Source organism: Miscanthus floridulus, chromosome 14 (assembly GCF_019320115.1).
Source record: "Miscanthus floridulus cultivar M001 chromosome 14, ASM1932011v1, whole genome shotgun sequence".
NCBI classification, from domain to species: Eukaryota; Viridiplantae; Streptophyta; class Magnoliopsida; order Poales; family Poaceae; genus Miscanthus; species Miscanthus floridulus.
In genome coordinates this window covers 91,831,563-91,846,399 of record NC_089593.1, presented here as the reverse complement: position 1 = coordinate 91,846,399, position 14,837 = coordinate 91,831,563, and the positions used below count along the sequence as shown (strand labels likewise).

General features: G+C 46.6%; 1 pseudogene; it reads right to left on the bottom strand.

The window, feature by feature from the left end:
* Window positions 1–6,086: 6,086 nt before the first annotated feature.
* LOC136503996 (uncharacterized) lies at window positions 6,087–8,604 on the bottom strand (annotated as a pseudogene).
* Between the last annotated feature and the right edge of the window lie 6,233 nt (window positions 8,605–14,837).

Here is a 14,837-nt window from a genome sequence, read left to right as displayed (position 1 = left end):
TTCAGCCGAGCTTGATGCACAAATGAATTTCGAGTTTGGCAATGAACAAGGTGGTGATGCTGGTGGTTGGGATGGTAACGACGAAGGTGGTGCCAATAATGATGGTGGAGCACGTGTCGGAGTTGAAGATAATTTAGATGACATGATTCGAACCCTTGGACCAGAGATTTTACTAAATAGCCCAAAAGGTCTAGAAAATTTGGAAAGAGTGACAAAAGCATCGAAGGAGACTGTGTATGGTGTTGAAAAGGGTTGTCCGACACATTGGACATTGCTACGTTTCGTGCTTGAGCTGCTCATCCTGAAGGCTAAGTACGGCTGGTCAGACTGTAGTTTCAATGATCTATTGCATCTCCTGTCATGGGTGCTGCCACAACCAAACTCAGTTCCCGCCAACACATACCAAGCGAAGAAGATCATAAGTCCATTGACAATGGGGGTTGAAAAAATACATGCATGCCCCAACCACTGTATACTTTTTCGTGGTGAAACCTTCAAGTCATTGGATAAATGTCCCCGGTGTGGGGCCAGCCGGTACAAGAACAATGACCTTTACGGTGGGGACGAACCATCCACGGGGAAAAAGAGGAATAAGAAGGGTACAAAAAAGGTGGTACAAGAATCTCAGCCCCCAGAGGACACTCCATTAGGCAACGATGCAAAGCAGAGAAGAATTCCTACCCTGGTAATGTGGTACCTGCCAGTGACCGACCGCTTGAGACGTATGTTCCTAAACCCTAAAGAAGCCGCACTCATGACATGGTGGGATGATGAGCGCAAGGTGGATGATGATAAGATTGCACACCCGGCTGATTGTAGTCAGTGGCAAAGGTTTGATGAGAAGCACAAAGAATTCAGCGATGACTCAAGGAATGTACGGTTTGGCCTGAGCACCGATGGAATGAATCCCTTCAATGAGAGGATGAGCAACCACAGCACATGTCCAGTGATCTTGACCATGTACAACATCCCAACATGGTTGTGTCAGAAGAGAAAGTACCTTCTCCTCACTATTCTTATTTCTGGCCCTAAACAACTAGGCATTGATATAGACGTGTTCCTCGAGCCCTTGATGCAAGAAATGGAGAGACTATGGAGGCATGGGGAGCAGATGTACGATGCGTTCCGAAAGGAGGACTTCATATGTAGAGCAATAATATTTGTTACTACCAATGATTACCCCGCGTTGTTTGCTTTATCTGGACAAATCAAAGGGAAGACGGGATGCTTGGTTTGCTTGGATGGTACTACATGGGTGTACCTGGATGCATCCAAGAAGATAGTTTACCTAAGGAACCGACGCTTCTTAAAGACAAGTCACAAGTACCGCAGCAAATTGTTCTTTAGATTTTATGACAACGCCCTGGAGATTGAACCCCCTCCGGAGAGACGTCATAACGGAGAACATGTGTACAGAATGGTGAAAAATATACGCGTCGTCTATGGAAAGAAGAATCCAGATGGGACGAACAGAGATAGAAGCACACCTCCTATTGAAGGCGTACCTTTCAAGAAACAATCGATCTTCTTTCAGTATCTGCCTTATTGGCCAGACTTGGAGGTCCCCCATGCCATTGATGCTATATACGTACAGAAGAATGTCTTTGAGAGTCTCATTGCTACCTTGATGGACACAGGCAAGTCAAAGGATGGTCTGAAAGTACGGAAAGACATGGTGCAGCTAAACATGATGCCACAGCTTCACCCGGTACCTGAGGCTAATGGAAAATACACTCTGCCCGCGGCGTGCTTCAACCTAACACCAGACGAGAAGAGAGCTATATGCACTTTCCTGAGGGGGATCAAAGTCCCGACTGGGTTTTCAGCAAATGTGAAGAAGCTAGTGTCGATGAAGGACTTGTCAATAACACACTGCAAGGCTCACGATTGCCATGTGATGCTGACAGTGTTTCTACCTATTGCAATCAGGGCTATAAAGCCAGAGTTCTTGAAAATGGCCATCACCCGCATGTGCTACTTCTTTTCGAAGATCTCACAGAAGACGATTGGCAAGGAAGAGCTGAGTGACCTACATGAATTTGTGGTGGAGACACAAAATCAACTGGAGATGTGTTTACCTCCTGCTTTTTTTGATATAATGCCACATCTCATAATTCACATGGTTCATCAGATACAGGCGCTTGGCCCTTGCTACTTGCATGAAATGTGGTCCTATGAGCGGTTCATGTCGGTTTTAAGTCGATACGTGCATAATCGAGCATACCCAGAGGGCTCCATGATAGAGGGTTACAGTACTGAAGAAGTCATCGAGTGCTGTCAAGAGTACCTAAAAGTACAGAAAGGGATTGGTAAACCCGATTCTCGTCACAAGGGTAGGCTGGCTGGGAAGGGCACCAGTGGTAGAAAAGTGTTCATCGACCATGATTACAAAGAGGTGAGTCGGGCGCATTACAGTGTCTTGCAGAGTACACAACTGATGCAACCGTATATTGATGAACACTTGGCTATCATTATGACGGAGAGAAATGGCCGTTCGGATGATTGGGTCATGAAACAGCACAAGCAACGACTAACTATATGGTTGAAGGACCAAAACATACCGCCTGGAGAAACCATAGACTCTATTACCATCAGTAGGTTGGCAGAGGGGCCATCGAGACAAGTTACATCTTGGAATACTTATGATATCAATGGGTACACGTACTATACCCCCGCTGGAAGAAGGTAGTGTATATTACATAAATTGAACATCCTACATTTAATGTTTTCTAGTTTTCCTTTTCACATATATATTTCAGGTGCCTGATTTTGTTGTTGTTCTTTATGCAACATCTAATTTTGTCATTGTCTGACTATAGAAAAAAATGTGGATTATATCATGTGAGTTGTTCTTTTAATTGTACTAGTTTCTTTTCTAAGTTTGTTGCCTGAGAATTCGGACACCTGAAATATAGCAACTCTAGACAGGTTTGGCATGGTTAGAATGACATCTTCCAAGTGGATAGTAGTACCAATCTAGATGTTTGTATTTTCTAGTAGCTCGGAATTTGTCGCAGACAGGATGGCCGGTGGCTATAAAAAAACGCCGGGTCCAAGTCCTCCGGGCCTGGATCCAACTACCTCACCCCGAATCCGTCACCGCGGGGCCAGTGGGGGTGGCGTGTTGCGGGCGTACGGTTGTGGCGCGGCCCTGGGCGCTGGCGACGTTGTGCGGCGTGGACGCCTGCATGGTGGTGTACGATGAGGAGGACTCGTAGCCGGAGGTCTGGTCAGATGTGCCCAAGGCTGCCTAGGTCCTGGCCCGCTTGAAGGCCATGCCGGAGCTGGACCAGTGCAAGAAGATGGTTGCCATGGAGGGCTTCCTCAACAAGCGCATCGACATGCTCAAGGAGCAGCTGCACAAGGCGCAGCGCAAACCAAAGTGGTGTTACACCAACATGGTCAACTAAGCTTCTCCCGCCGGAGGAAGGTAATGTATATTACATAAATTGAACATTCCACATTTAATGTTTTCTAGTTTTCCTTTTGACTTCTATATTTCAGGTGCCTGATTTTGTTGGTGTTCTTTATGCAAATCTAATTTTGTCACTGTTTGACTATAGAAAAAATGTGAATTATATCATGTGAGTTGTCATGTTAATTGCTCTAGTTGGTTGTCTAAGATTGTTGCCTGAGAATTTAGACACCTTAAATATAGCAACTCCTGACATGTTTGGGATGTGCCTATTGCTGCATGGTTAGACTGACATTTTCCAAGTGGATAGTAGTAGCTATCTATGTGTCTGTATTTTCTAGTAGATTGGAATTTGTCGCAGCCAGGATGGCCGGCGACGAGTATGAAACACTGGGTGCAAGTCCTCCGGGCCCGGATCCGGCTACCTCCCCGAATCCGGTGTCGCGGGGCCGGCGGGCGCGGCGTGTTTGTGGGCGTACGGTTGCGGCGTGGCCCTGGGCGCTGGCGACATTGTGCTACGTGGACGCCTGCGTGGTGGTGTACGATGAGGGGGACTTGTAGCCGGAGGTCTAGCCAGACGTGCCGAAGGCTGCCCAGGTCCTAGCCCGCTTCAAGGCCATGTCGGAGCTGGACCAGTGCAAGAAGATGATGGACATGGAGGGCTTCCTCAACATGTGCATCGACAAGCTCAAGGAGCAGCTGCACAAGGCGCAACGCAAACCAAAGTGGTGTTACACCAACAGGGTCAACTATGCTTCTCCCACCGGAGGAAGGTAATGTATATTACATAAAGAGTGAAATCCACTAGGGGTCCCTAAACTTGTCCTGCATTCTCAAGTAGGTAAATGAACTCTGAAAACCTGAAATTCGGGCCCCTGAACTTGATTAATGTATCAGTGGAGGTCCAAACCGGGAATGGGAAGGCTGTTTCGCAACCTAGACTGCCAACGTGGCTGCTGGTCATTTCTGGAGGGAAATTTCCCGCCATTTCTTGGACAGGTTGCATTTAACCCCCTGTCCCCTCTCCCTCTCACCAGTGGCGGATCCAAAGGGGGGGCTGGGGGGGCTCCAGCCCCCCCTAATTTCTTGATTTCAATGCTAATTACTGTAGCAAAAACTTGATTTCACCATTAAATCTTCGTGCAAATCAACATCTCTGTTGTTTTAGCCCCCCCTTATCCCGCGTCCCACATCTGCCACTGCCTCTCACCTATGTTCTTCACTCTCCTTCCTTTTCCCCATTCTGCTCCGGATGCCATGGCTGGGCGTGGAAGCTCAAGCTCCACCAGGATGCAGCCCACAAGGAGGAGACCCGAAATCCCACTCATTTGGCGCAATGAGTGTGAACGGGCTGAGGTGGTGGAGCGGCTGTCTACTACTCTAACCAATCCAAATCGCATTTTTTCGTGTGCCCTTACCACAAGGTTAGTTAGTTTTAGCAGATCTCTAGTTTCATTTGTTTGGTGCATTGATTTGGTTTTGTTATTTTGCTTAGAGAGATGGATCTGGTTGTCCCTTTTTCAATTGGGAGGAAGACTATTTGGAGTTGCTGCGGAGGCTGAAGGAAGCAGAAGCACAGGAACATGAAGATGAAGTTCAAGGGGAGCTGCTGCCCAAGGAGGAAGAGGGTGCAAGTTCAGTCAAGAGCTTGCTGTTGCTGTTAGTGGTTGCAGCTAAGGAAATAGAACACTTGTTGAAGGTTTTGCTGTTTGTGTGTGGATGTGGACTTGTAGCTCTCATTTGCCTACTGTTTGTAGTACTGTTCAGGTGAATTGATGTATGCCATTAGATGTATGCCAGGAAATGTATTCCATCTTATGTATGCCATCAGACCACTTGCAATGGATATGTTTCACCTCATCGTGTCTAATGGAGTTTCTGAGTAGATTGTACACAGTAGATAAGATGCAATAATATTGACTAAAATGGACACAATATGCAGCTAAACCATCAGGCTACCACTCTTATAGAGTTTGGTGCAATTTTACAGCCTACAAGTAAGCATCCATCAAGTTTGGTGCAACCTTACATTACAGACCAGACAGAATAGACTATGTTGCAGCCTACAAGTAATCAGTTGGGGCCCTTACAGAGTAAGCACATCAGGCTGCAGCACCCCTGCACCTGTGTTTCTGTGCCATCTTAGCAGCAAAAGCTATACATCAAAAGCTATATCCGAAAGTGAAACCTATGTTTCATTCACAAAAGACTAGCTAACCAAAGCATGATTGCCATTGCTTTCAGTCTGTAGATTTTTTTCTTCTTGCCAGGCTTCTTAGGAGCAGAAGCATCGGCCTTCTTCTTGACTGCGTTCTTGCGCTTCTTAGCAGTAGCAGCTCGTCCTTATTTGGTTGATGTAGTCAGGACAGTTGACCTAGCTGTTGGCCGATTGTTATCAACAAATGCTGTTGGTCTTGTGACAGCTGGGTTTGATTTGTCACTTGCATATAAGATGGTTGATCATTTTTAGCACATATCATAGTCCCAGTCTGGTAAGATAGACTCTATTCTTTACCTCCGACAACATTTGTGACAACATAGGTTCTTCAATTTGCACCGGTTCAGTTGGGGGTTGGACTAGCTCTTGTGTGAACTCTACATCATGGTCTGTGTCCACTGGTGGGGGCTGCCTTCTGATTGGTTGTTTGGGCTTGATGCCTAGTTTCTTCATTCAACAACCTTTCAAATTGTGGTGTGGCTCATGGCACCAGCTGCAATGTATGACCACTCCATGTCTTGACATTGTTGGACCATTTTTGCCCTGGACTTCATGTGGTTGCTTTCTCCTCGACTTTGGGGGTCTACCTATCTTCTTCTCATAAACAGGAGGCTTCACATTTGGACCATTCATCTTCTCCCAGTTAGACTTGTTAGCACATGGAATTATATTGAATCCATATACAGTACTATAAGTTATAGTACTGTAACAAGATGGAATGACATCTTCAGCAACTATTCTTTCATGCCTCAAACAAGAGATGGCATGACTGCAAGGAATGCCAGTCAAGTTCCACCTTCTGTAGTCACAAGTCTTGGCATTTATGTCAACTGTATACTGGTACTCCCTCTCTTTCACTTCGAAGATCCCTCTACCGGCAGGTGACACATAGCAAAAGGTTAGCCCACTCAGAGTTTCTCAGGATTTTCTTCCTAATTTTGGGACACACAGGTCCTGACCACTTCTCCATCACATCCTTCTGCTTGTTATAGATCCTAGTCATCAGCTGCTCCTTCATCTTTGTAATCATGCTGAGTATGGGTAGTTCTCTAGCTTCTAGTACATACTTGTTGAACACTTCACATGAATTGTTCAGCAAGATATCACATTTGGGAAACTCACTAAAAACGGCTTTAACCCAAGTGTTGGGGGCCATCTGCTCTAACCATTTGAAAGCATCCTTATCTAACTTTTTCATTTTATCCATATTTCTATTCCACTCAACAATAGAAGTTAATCTAGCACATGCCCAAAGTTGGTTCTTCAGATTCTCACCTTTGAAATGTACCTGAAAGTTGGAGTACAAGTGTCTCACACAGAATCTGTGCTCTGAATCTAGAAAAATCTCTTGAACAGCAGGTATGAGCCCCTGAAATTCACCAAAGGGCACATGTTATATTGCATAAAGCTCACCAAATTAGAACATTGAGTTGAACAAATTAATGTGAGAGAGTATACCTTCTATTTGTCTGTCATTATTGTCCAAGGATAGGTGTTGTCAATGCCAAGGTCTTCTTTTAGTGTCTTTAGGAACCAAATCCATGTATCCTTTGCCTCCACCTCCACATATGCCATTGCTATTGAGAATATGCAGTTGTTTGGGTCTACACCAATAGCAGTTAACAACTGTCCACCAAACTTGGTCTTTATGTGACATCCATCAAGGCAAATCAATGGCCTGCAGCCACTAAGAAAGCCCCTCTTGCAGCCATCAAGTGAGAAGTACATGTGGCTGAAATGACCTTCATTCAAACCAAAATAAAAGGTACTCCCAGGGTTAGACCTCCTTATTTCATTTCCAAAATCCCACAGCAAGTTAAACTACTCTATCTCATCTCCATATATCTTGTCCACAGCCATCCTCCTAGCCCTAGACAGTTTGCTCCTTGATGGTGTCAAGTTCCATTCCTTCTGCACAATTCTAGAAAAACTACCAAGTGACATCTTCCCATCTGCTCTGAATGACTCAATGTATTTCTCTGACAACCACTTGGATGTGCATCTCTTCAGATACCACTCCTTCCTGCAATTGTGATCTGCCACATAAGTCTTCACCATGAATGCATTAGCTCTGCTATCCAATGAAGCATACAAACCCCAGGGGCACCCTGCAACACAATGAGCTTTAACCCATGTCTTGTCATTTCTTGGCATCTTAATATCAACTCTGTGCTTCAAGCTGTACTTAGTGATTGCTTTTCTCAGCAGTTCCACAGTGGAGAACACCATGCCAACTCTGAAAGTTGGGTTCACCAGGTCATCAGGGTTGAAAGATCTGAATTTCAGCTTCATTTCCCTTTCACTATCTGACTCACCATCAAAATCAAAGTCTTCATCAGTATTGTCTTCTGTTTGGGTGGGAACAGATGGGCCTGTTGATGCCTCTTTGCCCTTGCTCATCTTTCCCCTTCCTGCACCCCCATCTATGACTTCTTCATCTACATTGTCCGCAAACAAGTCATCATCACCATCTTCTAAGTCGTAGTCACTGTCAATGTAATTTGAATCTTCACTGTCACCATCAGACATGTCTATAGCAGCACTACCATGGCTTGCAACCTCTATGTTACTATAGAACTCTAGTACTTTGTCTCTGAGACTGCTTCACAGGACTGACAACCTTGGGTTCACCATCTAACTCAGAATTTGGGTTCAACACATCATCCCAGTCAGTAATCCCTGTGTACTTGTAGTGGTCAAAATAAAGCACAAAGTTCTTCACCCTATCTGCAACTTGTGTTATTACCATACACTCTTCATCAGACGAAAGGATCCTAAGGCCATCACTTAATTCTTTCCGAGGCAGTAACCAGTACACACTCACATTGTTAGTCAGGCCATAATCTAGCTGCAAGACCAGGTCCTCTATCCACACATAGCACCAGAACTCTACTTCCAAGTTGTCATACCATGTCACTTTACCGTTTGCATAAGTTCTGTTAGCACCATGACCGCAGAAAAGAACCTCCATGATGTACTTCTAGTGAAAATTTGTTGAAACCAGGACCTACATTACACAAACAGCAAACATGATTGAACAATTTCACACTGCAAACAAAATCTACGCTAACAACATGCATCCAAACCCTAGAAATCACAATTTTACCCCAATAGTAGCCAAATTGGACAACTCAACTAAATCCAAACCCTAACTATTCAAAGATTGCACAAACATTACACAAGAAGTAGTCATCTACGTCCTGCAGAGGAGGTTCTTCCTCCCTACAACACTCAGCCCGCAAGAGATTAAATCACAGAGAGACTCATCGTACTCCAGCGGAGGTTCTCCCTCCTTGTGGAAACTAGGAGCCATGCTTCGGGATCCAGATGCGCCTTCCTCCACTTGCGCCACCTACCTCTACCCACCATGCCGCCTTGTCCCTCTCCGACGACGCCTAGGCATGCATGTCGATGTCCGCCTCGCTGCTCGCCAGTGTCGGCCTCACATGCGACATGGCTCGCAAGACCACGCCCCCTCCGACTGGGAGGATGCAGGGGCGACAAATGAATACGGGCTTGTGACGGGGGCCTCTTGGAATATTTGGCAGCCCACAGGCTACTACCACATGGGCCCAGCAGCCACGTTGGTAGTCCACGTTGGCAAAACCGCCTTCCCATTCCCGGTTTGGACCTCCACTGATACATTAGTCAAGTTCAGGGGCCCAAATTTTAGGTTTTCAGAGTTCATGGACCTACTTGAGAGCGCGGGACAAGTTTAGGGCCCCCATGCCAGTGGATTTCACTCTTACAAAAATTGAACATTCTACATTTAACGTTTTCTAGTTTTCCTTTTCACTTCTATATTTCAGGTGTCTGATTTTGTTGGTGTTCTTCATGCAGTATCTAATTTTGTCGTTGTTTGACTATCAAAAAAATGTGAATTATATCATGTGAATTGTCCTTTTAATTGTTCTACTTGGTTGTCTAAGATTATTGCCTGAGAATTCAGACACCTTAAATATAGTAACTCCTGACATGTTTGGGATGGGCCTATTGCTGCATGGTTAGACTGACACCTTCCAAGTGGATAGTAGTAGCTATCTATGTGTTTGTATTTTCTAGTAGCTTGGAATTTGTCGCAGCTAGTAAGAAACACTGGGTCCAAGTCCTGTGGGGCTGGAACTGGCGACGTCGCCCCGAATCCGGCGCCACAGGGGCCGGCGGACGTGGCTTGCTGTGGGCGTACGAGGGTGGCACGACCCTAGGCCCTGGCGATGTTGTGTGATGTGGGCGCCTGCGTGGTGGTGTATGACGAGGGGGAGTCGCAGCTAGTGGTGTGGCCAGACGTGCCCAAGGTGGCCCAAGTGCTGGCCTGCTTCAAGGTCATGCCGGAGCTGGACCAGTGCAAAAAGATGATGGACATGGAGGGCTTCCTCAACCAGCGCATCCACAAGCTCAAGGAGCAGCTGAACATGTGGCTACAGCTCCCTCATGCCACAGCCGGATCTGGGACCTGGCGTGCTCCTGTTCTTGTGCCTGGGCACGCGGCACACGCTGAGCGCTGGTGTTCGAGCACGCAGCGGAAGAAGTCCTTCACGCTGCATGAGTCCGCGCTGGTGGGCAGGCCGTGGTTGCTGGCCGGGAAGAGGCTCGGGTACAGGTACATATCTTGTCCAGCTGGGCATCCCATTATTGACTTAGCCTCTTGTAATCATGACAGTTTGTATCAGCATGTTAGGTGCATTAGGTAGTTCAATTATGTTCTGAACACGTTTGTAATTCACGTACAATCGTGGGCAGGGGCGGAGACTGCACGACACTGCGTCATGACCGCATCTAGGGGGGCTGACTCCGCCACAGCGTGCATGCCGTGCATGTCGCACGGGCGTCCGGAAATGACGGCGCACTGTGCAGCTGCAAGTCGTGTCGGGGATGTCGGATCGAGCCCGTGTTTAATACAAGCAAAAGCATCAGAAAAAAGCTACGCCAGTTGCAGTGAAACTCTCTTCTCTCTCGCGTGTGTTCTCTCCAGTTTGAACGTCGTGTTCGCAGTGATCGTGCGCTGAGCTCCGTAGTGCGTCGGTAGGATCCTGGCTCTGACGGTGATTGCCGGTCCCAACAATATGGTATCAGAGCTAGTTCATGTTCTATAGCGGTTCCATAAGCCCACTGAGATCACCTGCGTTGAAGAAGTTCAAGCCATATCCGAGGAGGAAGCCAGAGAAGAAGATGGGCGATGGCGCGTCGGCGAGCACCATGTCCGGTGTCCGTGAGAGCTCGCTGGTGTGGCCGATGCTGGATTGGTCAAGCTACACCGAGTGGGCGATGTTGATGTAGTGCAACCTCGAGGCGATGGAGATCTGGCACGTGATCGATCCAGGCACCAACATCAAGCGGTCGCAAGATCGCCAAGCCATGAGCACGCTCCTGCGTTCGGTGCTGAAGGACATGTGGCAGTCGCTCGGCGGCCGAAAGACGGTGAAGGAGGCGTGGGAGGCGGTGCAGACCATGCGTCTCAGCGTTGATCGAGTGAAGGAGGTCAACACCCAAAGGCTGCTGAAAGAATTCGAGATCATCGGGTTCAAGGAGGGCGAGACAATCGACGACTTTGGTATGCGGATCACCAACCTCGTCGCCAACCACAAGACGCTTGGTGAGATGGTGGATGATGCTCACGTGGTCAAGAAATTCTTTCGTGTGGTACCTTCCCGTTTCAATCAAGTGGTCGTCTCCATCAAGATGTTTTGCAATGTGAAGAAGATGACAGTGGATGAGCTAGTGGGGCGTCTGCAGGCGGCGGAGGACTGACTCGACGATAAGGTCGAGCAGATCATCGACAATACTCATGGAAGTGGACTGGCTTGAGAAACACAAGCACCGTTTCCATGCCAGCTCGAAGGAGGGAGGCGGCGGTGCCAGTGCTAGCCACTTGAAGGGGAAGGCGGTGGCGCGCTCAAATGGCGGCGCCTCAGGAGCAGTCAAACTGACCTCCTAGGGCATGCCAAGGCGGAAGGGGCGCTACCGTAATTGTGGCATATACGGGCACTGGGCGCAAGATTGCAAGCGTCCCAAGAAGGAGAAGAAGGAGGCGTGGCAGCCAGAGGCAAATGTGGTGGTGGGTGGCGCGGAGCAGTCGGCATTGATGCTGGCAACGTGCGACGTCGATGTCGTGCGTAGGCCAACCCAGATCATGCACCTGGCAGAGAACATGATCCCTGTTGACGTTCCTGAAGGCGTGTGGGTGCTGGACACTGGCACCAGCAATCACATGATGGGGACACGCACGGCGCTGACTCAACTAGATGAAGGAGTGCGTGGCACCATGCACTTTGGCAATGGCTCATGCGTTGAAATCCATGGAGCTAGATCAGTGGTGATGCAAGGTTGTCATCAACAACATAAGGTACTAACTGACGTCTACTACATCCCTAAACTCAAGAGCAACATTGTCAGTTTGGGTCAGTTAGAAGAAAAAGGGTTCAAGGTCACTCTGGGAGATGGTAAAGTATGTGTGTTTGATCAAGAACGTACTCTGTTAATTTATGCTCCAAGAACAGCTAATAGATTGTACATAGTCAAGTTTGGATTAGTTCCTCCAGTGTGTCTGTTAGCAAAGTCTGATGATGTAGCTTGGCGTTGGCATGCAAGATTTGGCCACTTAAATTTTAGAGCTCTAAGAGATCTAAGTTGTAAAAGGATGGTAGATGGAATGCCAACTGTAAACCGAGTAGAGCAAGTATGTGATGGGTGTGTCCTTAGGAAACAACACAAAATTCCTTTTCCACATGCTTCAAATTTTACAGCAAAAAAGGGACTAGAATTAGTTCATGCAGACTTGTGTGGTCACATCACTCCAATAACCCCAGGTGGTTGCTCATATTTTCTGTTAGTAGTTGATGATTACAGCAGATATATGTGGGTGGAGATGTTGAAATCAAAGGACCAGGCTTTAGATTACTTCAAGAAAGTCAAAACTAGAGCTGAAGTTGAGTCTAAAACTAAGCTAAAGGTCCTAAGAACAGATAAAGGGGGGGGGAGTTTACATCTCATTTGTTCTTAATTTTCTGCAATGAACAAGGAATCAAACACTACACTACTACTCCTTACTCTCCCCAGCAGAATGGGGTAGTGGAGTGTCGAAACCAAACAGTGGTGGAGATGTCAAGGTGTATGCTGAAGGCAATGAAGGTTCCAGCAAAATTTTGGGGTGAAGCAGTTTTGACTGTTGTTTATGTTCTTAATAGGTCACCTACAAAGAGCCTATCTGGAAAAACCCCTTTTGAAGCTTGGCACAAGAAGAAACCAAATGTTAGTCATCTAAGAACTTTTGGTTGTGTGGCTCATGTAAAGCACAATGGTCCTGGTCTGAGTAAGCTGGTAGACAGATCATCAAAAATGGTTTTCATTGGCTATGAATCAGGCACAAAAGGATACAGGCTTTATGATCCATCTACTGGTCGTCTAGTGGTCAGTAGGGATGTGATTTTTGAAGAACATCTAGCCTAGGATTGGACCAGTGCAGCCAGCAGCTCAGTTAGTTCAGTGGAAGAGACTGAAACATTCATTGTGCATTATCAGAGTACTGTAGCAGAACCGATAATAGAGCAAACCGTAGAAATTCCTGTAGTAGAAGAAGAGGGGGAATATTCCAATGATCAAGGGGTTGTTGTGGGTCCTAATGAAGCAACACCTAGTCCCTCAAACAGTCCAGGCTCCGGCCAGGCACCTGTTGTGGTGTGGGCAACTCCACCAAGTCAACATTCTAAAAACACTGATGGAGGACCACTGAGATTCAGAACTCTGAATGATCATCTTGACTCTACTGATGAAGTTCTTGATTATGAATATAGTGGTGTGTGTATGCTGACAGCTGATGAATCAATGGGAATAGATGAAGCACTAGAAGAAGAACGTTGGAGAGAAGCGATGAATAGTGAGCTGTAGTCAATACAGGAAAACAATACCTGGTATTATGCAGACCTTCCAAAAGGTCACAAAGCAATAGGTTTGAAGTGGGTTTATAAGGTGAAAAGGGATTCAGAGAATAACATTGTCAAGCACAAGGCAAGACTTGTTGCAAAAGGTTATGCTCAGAGGCATGGGGTGGATTATGAGGAGGTATTTGCTCCTGTTGCTAGGTTAGAAACTATCGGGCTGATTCTAGCACTAGCTGCTCATGGAAAGTGGGAAGTGCATCACATGGATGTGAAATCTGCTTTCTTGAATGGTGATTTACAAGAGGAAGTATATGTTCACCAGCCTCAAGGTTTTCTCAATCCAAGGCATCTAGGAAAAGGTGTTGAAACTAAAAAAACCCTTTATGGACTGAAACAAGCACCCAGGGCCTGGAATGCTAAGTTAGATGATGAGCTTGCCAAATTGGGGTTCTGTAGAAGTGAAGAGGAACATGCAGCCTACACGAGGGGCAGTGGTGACACACTGTTACTGTTGGGTGTGTATGTTGATGATCTCATCATCTGTGGGCCACATAACAAGAAGATCCTTGAGTTCAAGTAGCAGATGAGCAGAACATTCAGTATGAGTGACTTGGGCTTGTTGAGCTACTATCTGGGAATGGAAGTGAAGCAGAAACCTAGAGAGATTACTATATGCCAGAGAGCATATGCAACAAAAATTGTTGAACAGTGTGGCATGACAGGCTGTAATCTAGTTGATACTCCAATGGAACAAAACAATAAGCTGTTACCTGGGAGGCCTGATCTTGCAAAAGATGTGACCAAATTCAGAAGCATAGTTGGTAGCTTGAGATATCTAGTGAACACCAGGCCAGACATTGCCTTCTCAGTAGGCATGGTCAGCAGGTTCATGGAGTCTCCTACTACTGAACATTGGGCTGCTATAAAGAGGATTGTCAGATATGTAGCAGGTACTTCTGAATATGGGTGCAGATTTGTGAGTAGATCCTCTTCAGACCTGAAACTGTTGGGATATTCTGACAGTGATCATGCTGGTGACCTTGAGAAGAGAAAGAGTAGATCTGGAGTTGTGTTTTTCCTGAATGGCAATGTGGTGACATGGACTTCACAGAAGCAAAGGGTGGTGTCACTGTCTAGCTGTGAGGCTGAATATATTGCAGCAGCTTCAGCAACATGCCAAGGGGTTTGGCTAAGCAGGCTCATTGCAGACCTGACAGGAAGAGGTGTGCAGAAATTCAGGCTTCTAATGGACAGCAAATCAGCTCTGGAATTGAGCAAGAATCCAGTGTATCACGAGAGAAGCAAACACATTGATACACGGTATCAT